This window comes from Amblyomma mixtum, chromosome 6, assembly GCF_055824585.1.
Source record: "Amblyomma mixtum isolate Tamu chromosome 6, ASM5582458v1, whole genome shotgun sequence".
Classification (NCBI taxonomy): domain Eukaryota; kingdom Metazoa; phylum Arthropoda; class Arachnida; order Ixodida; family Ixodidae; genus Amblyomma; species Amblyomma mixtum.
In genome coordinates, this window is record NC_143017.1 from 155,657,683 (window position 1) to 155,671,297 (window position 13,615).

General features: G+C 48.1%; 1 protein-coding gene across 3 annotated transcripts in view; it reads left to right on the top strand.

The window, feature by feature from the left end:
• Window positions 1-13,615, top strand: part of LOC149340904 (uncharacterized) — a 347,683-nt gene that overhangs the window by 112,632 nt on the left and 221,436 nt on the right. The window lies entirely within an intron of this gene.

Consider the following 13,615-nt stretch of genomic DNA (forward strand, 5'->3'; position numbering starts at 1 on the left):
TAGGTAAATTGTATTCGATGCTGCTCGCTGCTCAAGTAGTGCAATAAGCTGTAAACGGAGTAAATGTCTGCCCTCAGAGGTGGAAATGATCTGCAAATGAGCTTTGCAAGCATTGATTTACTCCCTTCGCTCTCAACACCACGAGTTAGTGCCTAATTGTTTGGCTCTGTATTAAGCAGTGGTGCATAATTTTTCTGGTTGCGTTTGTACGTATCTCTCTTTTTATGTCAACGAACTTGAATCAACTCAACTGCAACAAACGCGATGGCTTTCCCGCAGTCATACAACTGCAGTTATGGGAAAAGGCATTGTTTCGAGAATTTTTCTTAGCGAGAAGTGTTCGAAAACTCTTCAGACATGTAGTACAAAGCAAGGAAAGAATGTGGTGAAAAAGATGGCTGGTTAACAGGACACTCTGCTGAACAACTGAAATACTTACTTCACACTAACATATGCATATAACACACTAACATATGCACATACACACTACATTTACACACATATATGCACTAACAACAACGAAAACAAAATCAGAAAGAATTTTGGGGTGAATAGCGCAGCAAACATAATATGAGTAATGACTGTGCTTGATGAACCAAGTTGTCAAGCTAGCAAACTCCGCAAAGAGAAACAAAGTTTTCTGCGGCTCCGTCTTTGTCGTAAACGGCGGGAGCTAATTAGAATAAATAAGAGATTTAGCGTGCCGTAGAGCGGAGCCGTATACCGCGGTTTTACGTACGGGAGCTGCGCAAGCGCAGTGGCAAGGGCGTGGCCGGGTAGACCCACGGCGCATGCGCGACAAGCAAACGTAAAACCGATACGTCTCCGCTATGCTAAATCTCTCTAAAACTAGTTAATCCGGAGCAACTGGTTTTGCCCCGCGGCGGAGAATGTGTGTTCCACTGCTCGATCCAGATCGCTTTTGCAAGTCCCACTGGTCTTTGCTAAGTCACTCGGGAGATGAGCTGCAAAGTATGATGAATGAGTTAGACAATCAGAGTAGAACGGTGTGTTTAAAATTAGCATGCAGAAAACGAAAGTAATGTTGAACAGTCTCGCAAGGAAGCAGCAGTTCACAATTGGCAGCGATGTGCTGGAAGTAGTAAGGGAATATGTCTTTAGGGCAGGTAGTGGCTGCTGATGCGGATCATGAGAGGGCAATAACTAGAAGAATAAGAATGGCGTGGTGCGCATATGGCAGGTTCTCTCAGATCATGAATGGCAGTTTACCAATATCCCTCAAGAGAAAAGTATACAACAGCTGTATCTTGCCGGTACTCACCTATGGGGCAGAAACGTGGAGGCTAACAAAGAGGGTTCAGCTTAAGTTGACAACGCAGCGAGCTATAGAAAGAAAAATGACAGGTGTAACGTTAAGAGACAAGAAACGGGCAGAGTGGGAGAGGAAACAAGTGCTAGTTAATGACATCGTACTCGAAATCAAGAGGAAGAAATGGGCTTGGGCAGGGCATGTAACGCGAAGGTAAGATAACCGCTGGTCCCTAAGGGTAACGGGGTGGATTCCGACAGGAGACGAGCATAGCAAGGGCCGCAGAAAGTTAGGTGATCTGGTGAGATTAAGAATTCTGCGGGCATACTGTGGCCGCACCTGGCAAAGGAAAGGGTTAATTGGAGATACATGGGAGAGGTCTTTTCCCTGCAGTGGCCGTAGTCAGGCTGATGATTATGATAGTGACTGGTCGTTTCGGAGTAACTCGCTCTGTGGAGGAGCGCTGTTCTCCTCCACAGAGCGGTGACGTAATCGCAGTTTAAAACCGTGATGGCTCTCATGCTTCTCCGCAGCGCGCGGCGCCGTTTGAGGGCGCATGATGACGTCTCTACGGTGGCGGTACATTTCGAACACAGAAGCTCTCGCTTTGAAGGAAGAAAGCGAAAGCCACTGCAGACAAAGCCCACCACAGAGTGTTGTTCCGCGGTACCCGCAACACACGGCAGGGTGTGGGCGAAGGCAGCGATCTGAAATCTCACTGCCTGTGACATCACCAATGAGTTTCTCCGCACCTTTTCGGCGCTGTGAGGGGAAGTCTGATCTTTAATCTGCTATGGCGTCATCATTTTAAATGCCGGCGTAAAAAGAAATCTTGGCATGCTTTTTCAGCAGAGTTCGTATATTTGATCAGTGAATAACGTGGAATTCTCAGAAAACGGTTCAGCTGCTGTTTCAGGGCAAAAAAAAAAAAAAAAGCCTGGAAGGGCCTTTTGCACAGAGACAGGTGAGACAGCGGACAAGAGTTAAAGCAACGCTGCGGACATCATGATGACGACAATACCATCCATCTTTTGTCCTTGGTATAAATTTATTTCCTGGGTCTCTGTGTCTAAGGTCACGTTGTTCCGACAGCAATAGACGCATGTGTCGCTGAGAAAGTTGAATTTAAAAACTTTTCCGCTACATGGTTCACACTAGTGACATCGACACCGAAACGGACTCCTTGGTCACAGTTTGCAGCTGAATGTAGCCTAGCCTCAAAGATGCGCTCAGTAAAATAAACAAAAGGAAGGCGTTGGCGACAACTTTGTTTCGTTTTTTTACTTAACTGGCTTTTAAATCTCTCATTTTCAGTGAAAGTGAGACCACTTTCATTGAATATGAGAGATTTTCATTAGAATGCGGTATCTAGCGATAAAGGCTAACTTAATTTGTTGAATAAAGAGCGCGAACGAAGACGAGTACAAAAGACAAGAAAACGGACGACACAGCGCTGACTAACAACTGAGGGTTTATTGCTGATCAACAAGTATAAATACATAATGTCGGCAGAGTGGGAAGATATACAAAGTGCAAAAAACCATAAATGTGACAACAGCAGCAGGAGCGCACTAGAAATCAGCAGAGATTATCAGCTCCCAGGAGTGACAGCTCTTTTTGCAGTAGTGTTAGCGAAGGAGTGCTGATACATGCATTTCCCTGCTTGAATATGTTGTAGGCCTCGATAATTTCCCTTGCAGTTTTTTCCCGGTTTTTGGCAATGACTGTAGTTTCACGATATAGCGATACGCACTGTTTTTTCTCCTTCTTTGCCCATTCACAATCCCGGCAATGAATGCCGAGGTGACTGGAAACTACTTTTGAGACTTTATAGCTGTGTTCGCTCAGCCTTTTATTAATACATCGTCCCGTCTGTCCAACGTACTGCCCTCCACACGGCAGAGGGATGTTATAAACAACCCCCGTATCACAAGGGACGAAGCGTGACTGGTGCTTAGTTGTGCACTTAGCCACTTTTACTTTTACCTCATTAACAGATCGGCACAAACCAGACAGATGATCAGGCGCAGAAAACACAACATCGATACCTGCTTTTTTCCCCACTTTTTTAGGGAGTGTGAAATTCCATGTAGATATGGAATCACAGCGACACGTCTGCGGTTGTTGTCCTATTCCTGGCCGCCCTGTGTAGCTGATTCTGACTTGCTCTTCTTTAGGGCCGACTCAGCCACTGACGTAATAAGTTCTATGGGGTACCCTGCCGAGAGCAGCCTTTTTACCTGGTGTGAAACGCTGGAGTGCAGCCTTTGGTGTGTGCCCGCCAAAACGTGTTAACGTAACTTAATTTGACCTCAGTTTGTTTTTTGAGCTTGGCGCTGGCACTGGCCGGAAGAGCTAGACAATAGCGTAGTGCTGTATAGGATATCGAGTACACTGACAGAGCTTCGCCGAGTGTGAGCTCTGGCCTAAGTTTCAAATCTTTGATTTGTAGCCGCCGCCCCGGCCGAGTTATACATATGTAAAATAACATGTACAGGCAGTTCTAACATGAATCGGTATAGTGAGTTTTATTATACTTCTACATCACGCTTCTATACTTCTGCACTGAAGTTGAAAATGTCTGGTGGACAGTACTTCTCCAGGAAAACTTCTATAACAAGGGATAAAGTCTATAACAAGAGAGAAAGGGATAAAGGAAGAATCATCGGTTAAAAACAGATATGCGTTCCTCTTAATGTTGGAGCTGTACCTGTTATGCATGCATGGTGCTGAAAAGTGCCCTCCCTTTCTTTCAACGTGTCGCGCCCAGCTAACATAGAGGACACTCGTTAAGCGTCGTGGACAAATTATCTCGAGGTAACCTGGAAACATGCATCGCATCACTTCGAGGTAGCAAAAGTTTCTGAGAAATACAAAAGTGTATGTGTGTGTGGCGTAGAGGGGGCGGACAAGCGAAGGAAAGTCTTGTTTGAAAGCCGGTGCGTTCCACAGGAATTTCTCAGTGCATTACATGCAGTGTCTTGCCCAAGCGTACTCTCCGTTGCAGCACGGTGTAAGAAGGCACTATCAATGTCTTGTATAGGCCTTTCCATCGGGTAAGAAAGATGTCGAAACGTCCCCCCTCTGGGCCATTGCAAATTGTTTCCGCTGCCACTTCTACCGCACTTTAGCGGAGTGCACACAACAGCCCAGCGAGCAATGTGACGACGCGCGCAGAGCCCTTATTGGAAAGGTCTGTACCTGTATGCAGCCATTAGCCTCATTACCGACCGCGCACCTTCCGTCGACCCAGAAAGCATTGCCCACCTCTCGTTTTGAAGATTAGCGCTTTGGCGCTCTGCTCCGAATTGATTGGTATAATTGATTGATTGATTGAGTGAGTGAGTGAGCGAGTGAGTGAGTGAGTGAGTGAGCGGGTGAGTGAGCGAGTGAGTGAGCGAGCGGGTGAGTGAGTGAGTGGGAGAGCGAGTGAGTGAGTGAGCGAGCGGGTGAGTGAGCGAGTGAGTGAGCGAGCGGGTGAGTGAGTGAGTGAGCGAGAGGGTGAGTGAGTGAGCGGGTGAGTGAGTGAGCGAGTGAGTAAGCGGGTGAGTGAGTGAGTGAGTGAGCGAGCGAGTGAGCGAGTGAGTGAGTGAGTGAGTGAGCGAGTGAATGAGTGAGTGAGCGAGCGGGTGAGTGAGTGAGTGAGTGAGTGAGTGAGCGAGCGGGTGAGTGAGTGAGTGAGTGAGTGAGTGAGCGGGTGAGTGAGCGAGTGAGTGAGTGAGCGAGCGGGTGAGTGAGTGAGTGAGTGGGAGAGCGAGTGAGTGAGTGAGCGAGCGGGTGAGTGAGCGAGTGAGTGAGCGAGCGGGTGAGTGAGTGAGTGAGTGAGCGAGAGGGTGAGTGAGTGAGCGGGTTAGTGAGTGAGCGAGTGAGTAAGCGGGTGAGTGAGTGAGTGAGTGAGTGAGCGAGCGAGTGAGCGAGCGGGTGAGTGAGTGAGTGAGTGAGCGAGTGAATGAGTGAGTGAGCGAGCGGGTGAGTGAGTGAGTGAGTGAGTGAGCGAGCGGGTGAGTGAGTGAGTGAGTGAGTGAGCGGGTGAGTGAGCGAGTGAGTGAGTGAGCGAGCGGGTGAGTGAGTGAGTGAGTGGGAGAGCGAGTGAGTGAGCGAGCGGGTGAGTGAGCGAGTGAGTGAGCGAGCGGGTGAGTGAGTGAGTGAGTGAGTGAGCGAGAGGGTGAGTGAGTGAGCGGGTTAGTGAGTGAGCGAGTGAGTAAGCGGGTGAGTGAGTGAGTGAGCGAGCGAGTGAGCGAGTGAGCGAGCGGGTGAGTGAGTGAGCGAGTGAATGAGTGAGTGAGCGAGCGGGTGAGTGAGTGAGTGAGTGGGAGAGCGAGTGAGTGAGTGAGCGAGCGGGTGAGTGAGCGAGTGAGTGAGCGAGCGGGTGAGTGAGTGAGTGAGTGAGCGAGAGGGTGAGTGAGTGAGCGGGTTAGTGAGTGAGCGAGTGAGTAAGCGGGTGAGTGAGTGAGTGAGTGAGTGAGTGAGCGAGCGAGTGAGCGAGCGGGTGAGTGAGTGAGTGAGCGAGTGAATGAGTGAGCGAGCGGGTGAGTGAGTGAGTGAGTGAGTGAGCGAGCGAGCGGGTGAGTGAGTGAGTGAGTGAGTGAGTGAGTGAGTGAGTGAGTGAGTGAGTGAGTGAGCGAGCGAGCGAGTGAGTGAGTGAGCGAGCGGGTTAGTGAGTGAGTGAGTGGGTGAGTGAGTCAGTGAGCGAGTGAGTGAGCGAACGGGTGAGTTAGTGGGTGAGTGAGCGAGCGGGTGAGTGAGTGAGTGAGTGAGTGAGTGAGCGAGTGAGTGAGTGAGTGAGTGAGTGAGCGAGTGAACGAGTGAGCGAGCAGGTGAGTGAGTGAGCGAGTGAGTGAGCGAGCGGGTGAGTGAGTAAGTGAGCGAGTGAGTGAGCGAGCGGGTGAGTGAGTGAGTGAGCGAGCGAGTGAGTGAGCGAGTGAGTGAGTGAGCGAGCGGGTGAGTGAGTGAGTGAGTGATCGAATCGATGGATGGATCGCTCGAGAAAGAATAGCCGTGCGTTCGCTGCAGTGGCTCATACGTTGTCGGCATGAGCCACAAGGTGCTGGATATGAGTCAGTTTGAACAGCCAGGGTGCCCAATTATTCAGTATGTGGTGTAGTCGGAAGACCAGACAGATGCATAGAGCACGCCATTTTGAGACAGCGTCTACACTGAAGGCAGGCGGGCTGACCTGAGGAGTGGCAATCGATGTAGTGCATGGGCGCACAAATGCAAGAACAATCTCTGTTTGTGCCTGGCGGAGCATACCATCGTAAAAACTGAAATATGTGGAGTTTCGGTCGATCCATTTCTTTGAAACAGCGCCACCAAGACAACGGCAGAAAAAAAGAATGGTGGAACCCCTCATTCCTTTTTTCCTATGGCTTTCTTGGTGCTATGTTTCAAGGAGGTTGTCTGGTTCTCTGCTAAAGTGTGGGCCGTGTGTACTGGTATAGGCCGATTGGGGGTGTACGTTTGGTGCACGGCTGCCGACTGATACCCACGAACCCATCAGCACCGGCATCCTTTCGGATGGGCCAACACCTCTGCCTTTTGTGAGCACGTGCAAGCCTGGGGTGAAGAAGTCATCCAGGTTTCCTACTTTCGTGAGGATACGAACCAATATGGCTACGATAAGCGCACAGTAGCATCGCATTTGATGCCGATCGCTGGTGATGTAGTCACCACCATTCCTTATATAGTTCTGTTTTCGGATATACGACCCTGCGATATCACTCCACTGAATCCAAGTGAATCCAAACCACCATCAAGGCTGCGTGTTATTTTTGTTCCAACTTTGTGAAATGCGCTGCATAACTTGGGCTTCATGGGCGTTGCCTGGGCTTGGGGAAAATAACCTGAAGTGACCTCTATGGAATTTTCTCAACTTTAAAAAGGCTGTCATCAACGAATTCGTAATACGAAAGCTCTTAACCTATCTTCACTGTCTGACTGCTTCAGTTCTTGGCCAAAAGTCTTCGGGGAACAAGATGTCGCTCTGAACCGCATTGTGGAGTACATCTATGCGTGTCGCAGCTGTCGTGAGCGACGGTTACGCGCTCTCTCAGTAATTTTCTATTGCTTGCTTTCTCGGCAGTATCTGCAAAAATCTCAACGCGGTAAGTGCGATACACTGCGTGCGCACACCTGTGTGTGCGTGCTTGTGTGTTTGTGCGTGCGTGCGTGCATGCGTGTGTGCGTGTGTGTGTGTGTGTGTGTGTGTGTGTGTGTGTGTGTGTGTGTGTGTGTGTGTGTGTGTGTGTGTGTGTGTGTGCGTGCGTGCGTGTGCGCGTGCGTGCGTGCGTGCGTGCGTGCGTGCGTCCAATTAGCTTGGTTATATGAATCCAACGGTGGGCTGCAAATCAACTGCCATATCTGACCTCTTCTCCCGCATATCTCACGGTCGCCGTAACGACGCGACGTAGCATAACCGAAAAACAGAGACGCGTGGTGCTACGGCAACAATTTTATACGCGCAGGAGGCCGTTGCGAATTGTGTGTGTACGCGGCAATTGTCGTCTTGCCCTTGGTTCTGCAGCGCAGCTTGAACGCTCGCGCGCGCGCGCCGAGACGCACTGCCGGGGAGATAATTGAGCCGCCGGCGCCTTGATGACTCGCGCTGCGAGGCGCCTCACGACTGGCTCGGCCGCGGCGCGCGTCTGTCCCACATGCGACGGCGCGCCTTCGAGGAAGAAATCGTTGCGTAAGCGGGATCCGTGGTGAACGTTGCATCCTCGATTTGTGGTGACGCCCGAGGTGCGCGGAAACGAAAAAGAGCAAACGGCGCGCGCAGTTTTGCACAAACAACTCGCGCTTTTATAATGTGACTTTTTGCGGCGATGCGTATGCGCGTGTGTTGTATGCACGGCTTCCATGCCAGATTCCCCTCTTCAGGTTATGTACGCTGTTGTATAGACATCGTTATACGCGTTCAGTATATACATATAGGCCGACTTCTCGAGGTAGGCTGACTGACGTTGTGCTTACGTAAGTTAAAGTTATGGCCGGCTTGGAACGTGTCTCTGAGTGATATATGTTGTTCCTATATGTATAAATGTGCATTCAAGAGTAGGGAAACGAGGGACTTGTTATGACATACATAAGAAGGAATCCAGCACTTAAAGGAAGCAATTAAAAAATAGGGGACTGTTTTTTTTTCTTGTCTTTACTTCCTCTCTATTCGTGGTCTGATCAACGGGAAGTTAAGTATGCAATTATTTGTTTTTATTTCAGATTGATAAATTTTACTTCTACTACCTAACCTATGTTCTTTGAATTATAAAATAATTACACTATTAACTTCAAGTTGAAAACGCCATGAATTCAATTGAAGAAGAGAGACACATTTCCCCATGGTTTCCGAGGTTTCGATGACTGTCGGTTTCCATATATATGTATAAATTTTGTCCGACAACAGTAGAATTGATGGGTTAATACTGAGAAAAATTTTCAGCCTCACTCTGTTGCTTCTTGTCCCATTATTGTCCTAAAAACTGCCCGTATTGTAATGCCTTACGTTCTCGACAATGTTTGCGATTTTTTTCACTGCGAGATCATAGGAGTCCAAAAATATTACTGCGTTGCTTACAGTAAATGCTTACAAACAATTACTGAAAAAATATGCAGGTTCCACAAAATTTTATTTTATTTTCTGCGGGGATACAAACTTACGATTTTGCGAAATCGCAGAAGCGATGTTTTCCACCTCATGTGTTATAAGGATTTTTTTTTTTTCAGGAAAACCACGGCGTTTGTTGCAAAACTAAATACTATATTGCCTGATGTCGGCAGATTTTCCCATCTCTTATAAAAATTTCATTCAAACAAAAAATGGTCATGGGACCTTGAATACCGTTCTTATTTGAACATGCCCATATCGTGTATGGTATACCTATCTATTTACGCTAAAAATGCACCGGCAGATGTGTATACACCTTTTCACTTCTTCCAGATTTATTACTCGCATTTCTTATGTTTCTTCACGCATGCCACATTATTTTGTCTTTGAACTTCCTACTGCGTGTTTCGCGATCGCAAACTTAACCTTACTGCTTGAGGTCATATCTCAGAAAACGCTCTCATCTTTGACTACATTCACTGTTTCCTGTTGTATTGGAAATCCTGATATGAGCCGTGTTTTGGTTGGTGTTCTGTTTCGGTTCGGTTTATGAGGGTTTAACGTCCCAAAGCGACTCAGACTATGAGAGACGCCGTTGTGATGGGCTCCGGAAATTTCAACCACCTGGGGTTCTTTATATAACGTTCACTGACATCGCGCGGTACTCGGGCCTCTAGAATTGGTTGGTGTTCAGAATGCAATGGTGTATAACCTCCCATATAGTCGACGCCGCGACTTGAGCCAAGTATGCGGCACGTCTCGAAGGCTCTTACGCATGTTTCTCGCGGTGTCGAAGCGGCCACCTCGGCCTCAGATCGGACGGATGGCACGGCCTTGAGTCACTGACGTCATACCTAAATTTAGGCATGCCGTGGCAAACTTCTCGCTGTGTTCGTATTGGCAGAAAACGCTTTCATCCGGTGCTGCGATGCGTACAGGGGGACTCAGTACGTATACCTTTTGCTATCGTCTTAAAGCTTAAAATAGAGCACTGTTGGTGGTCACCTTTATTGCTGGTGCGGAGTAGCCGCCCAAAGTCTGTTCCGCGACTCGGGCTGACAGGACTCCTTTTCCCATCCATGATATTTAATGTCCTCTAATTTAATCCTCTTAACACGTAAGCAACGGATGGCATGACCATAAGCGACCATGCCACGTCAGGGTTAAATTTAGGCATGCCATGGCAAACTAACTCCGCTGCTTTGGTATTGCTTGCTGCCGTGTGACCGACGCCAGTTTCACATGTGCTGCATGTTCATACTCTGGTATACTCACTATCTTTGACGCCGCCGCGGTGGCTCAGTGGTTATGGTGCTCGGCTGCTGACCCGAAAGACGCGGCTTCGATCCCCGCCGCGGTGGTTGATTTTCTTTGGAGGAGAAATTCTAGAGGCCCGTGTACTGTGCGATGTCAGTGCACGTTAAAGAACCCCAGGCAGTCGAAATTTCCGGAGCCCTCCACTACGGCGTCTCTCATAGCCTGAGTCGCTTTGGGACATTAAACCCCATAAACCAAACCAAACCAAACCATCACTATCTTTGGCTATTATTTGAAAGCTTTGAACAGAGCTATTTGTTGACAGTTGTCCTCGATGACCGCCGCTAATCGAACTATAGAATGTTGTGTCATGTCTCCAAGGATCTTTTGCACGGGCACCATGTCAAGTTCCCATCGTGTCATGGTGCACATGTCGCGGACATGCCCTGGCCTCGCACTAAACGTACCGACATCTTATTTATCTCCCACTTGAAGCGGAGAGAGACGTGCTTTGTACTCGGTCGGCCTTGTTCATCGCTCACACCTCGGTTCCCCTCGGGAAGCAAACCGAGTGCTGCCGCTGGGAGATGATGACGGGTTTCGCGGGTGGAAAGGGGGCGCGTCTCTATAGGCCTCTCTCTCCCTCTTTGTACGCCCTTCCTCAGCCTGTATGCGTTTTGAGAAAGGAATGACCGTCGGGAGAGAGAACAGAAAGTAAAGACTGAAAATAAAGCTTCGCTTCGCGTCTTGGCGCCTCCGAGGGCTATTACGCGACGCGGACGACCACCACCGGGCAAAACGCGCGCGACGCGCGCGCGGGGTGAAGTCATCCGGCGAAGATTTGTTTCCTCCGTTACACTGGGGACAATGGCTGCGCCGTACAGCGCCGCTAAATAGGTGCGTGAGCGTGAGTTTCCGACCCACCGTGCGAAGAAGTGTCGTGTGTGTGCAGAGAAAGCATCCAGCACGGTTGTGCTTTCCGCGCTCAAAAGACGAAAAGCGGCGAGAAAAGGAACAAGCTTTGTATACTATACGCAGCAAACAGAAAGTCGAGTCGCTCCCGTGCCCACCGAAGCGTGGTCGATAATTAGATTTGGACGCCGGTGGTGACGAAAGGAAGGGGAGGAGGAGGAGGGGGCGGGCGTGAGGGGAGGTGTCGGCGGGTGGGTGGGGGTCTCGACGGGCGCTCGTGCGCGCTCTTCGTCCGTTACAACGCGCGTTTGCGGAAGTGATCGCTCAAAGTCGCGCGCGGCCGGATACGGTTCCGGAACGCGTCCCGCCTACCTCGCGATCACGCATGCTGCGGCGTTCGTCCTCACGGGGCGCATGGCTCGGACATCGGTGACCACCGTGGGCACGCCCGATATTTTTGAAACAGAACGCGCTTGAAATCTTCGCCTGCATACTGTCGGTGACGTCTCACTCGTTTGCCTTGTTTCTTCTCCATCAATTAAAGCTTTGCTTTGGGAGGTCCTTCCCGTCCCAGTGTGAGCATGCTTTGCAGGTCTTCATATTCGTCATAACGATTCTTTTTGTCCAATTCTTATCAGCTACTGTCAACTGGTGCGCGGACTGGCGATCCCAGTGGTAATGGGGCCTTGGAGACGTCTGAACCACTGATCAATTAAAGACTAAAAGGAATAGAATTAAAATATATCAGTTATATTACTCTGGCCCTTCCGCCGTGCACTTTGTAACAGTTATTTTCCTGATTCTTTATTATTTCTCTTTACCATTGCTTGAACCAATTTTGGTTAACGGAGCGACGAATGACATCGCCGAGTGGTAACTGTGGCGCCGCAGGCGGCACACTCTTAGAAAAAAAGGTAGTGAAAACGTAGTAACGGCTGCTGTTACAACCTTTTTTTAACCCTTACTACCTATGTACTATGTTGCTACGACCTTGTTACTACCTCGAAAGAAAATTAAGTAGTAACAAGGTAGTAACTTCTGCTGTTACTACGTTTTTTGGCAGTTACTACACTTGTACTACCTCATTATAACCCTGGTAGTATCCATTACTACCTTGATCTGGAAATGGATGATCGGAATAGGCACATGTAGGTATACTAACATTCCCGGTGACATTGCTACTCAATGCCCATGTTTTTATATAATGAAAAGGGTTTCCTAATTGGCAGCAAATCTAACAAAATTGCCAGTGCTGTTTTTTGTTTTCAATACAATATACGCAGCGCGTATGTGTTCCATTCTTTAGTTTGATTTCTTAATTGCACTTTTTCACCAACTCCAAGCTATTGTGCCTGACTTGTGCTCATTTTTCCTTCTGGTTTACTACAAGATGCACAAAAATGGGCGTTGAGTTTCTGATGTCATGTTCATGCACTCCTTGTGACACATTAGAAAGTCACCAGTAAGTCAGGTATTCATGTCTTTCGACAATAAAAACTCAGTAGAGACTCTTTTTCGTTAACACAGAAGATTTCCTTATGTCATTGGCCATCAGCCACTAAAAGGTCCTTCTCAACAACATTGTTGTCCCGTGCGAGAATGTAGATGCTGCTGCTACATTTACACGCAATGAAAAGAACAAGAAACAACTGTGGCTGCACATATCACGGCACATAAGTTGACAAGTCAACGTCTGGTGGCGTGGCGTAGTGGTTAGCGTGGTAGGATAGAGAGTATAGAAACAGGTTAGGAACAACTGGAGGATAGGAAGTCAAAGGTCGGCGGTTCGAATCCTCCTGAAAGCAGGCAATTTTTTTTTTATTTTTTCTTTTTTTGTTTTTGCTCTAAATTTTTTTTATTTTGGCTCTTAATTTGCACTATTACTATCTTATATGCATAAGATTCTAATGTCAAAAGTCATTAGATTATTTCTTAAGGTGTTTTCTCTCGAGAGGTAGTAAATGTTACTACCTCGCAGTTACTACGTACAGTTACTGAGAGGTAGTAAATGTTACTACCTTGCAGTTACTACGTACAGTTACTACCTAGGTAGTCATATATGTGACAGTCGTTACTACCCCAAAATGTAGTAACCTCAACTACCTTTTTTTTTAGAGTGCAGATATACGCAATGGCACAAAAACATCAGAAAGATAAAGAAGCGTTGAGCAAAGTACGGCCCCGAGGCCCGTGTTTCGTGTTCTTTTTCTAATCTATCCTTTGACGATGCTGAAAATTGGTCGGGGCTGCCTTCGACAGCAGAGCAGCTGAGCGAATTGAGTGACATGTGTGCGCCAGCTGCCAGCTCTGACGTCAAGAGAAGATTCGACCAATGACACACAGACTGATGAATGAATCGTAAAAGGCGTCTTTATACAAGTTACAACGTATGTCTAAAGTTGTGTGACAAGCAAAAATTTTTGTATAACGAATGCCGGCCGCATTGGCTTTTCGATTATGTTATAGGAAAGCCCCTGCAGGAAAACCTTTTTGAGTGGCAAGGCCTTCTTAATGCAACTGAGTTGTTCAGTCCACTTGAGAAAGCCTTAGCATCGCTTTTAGTATATATGCGC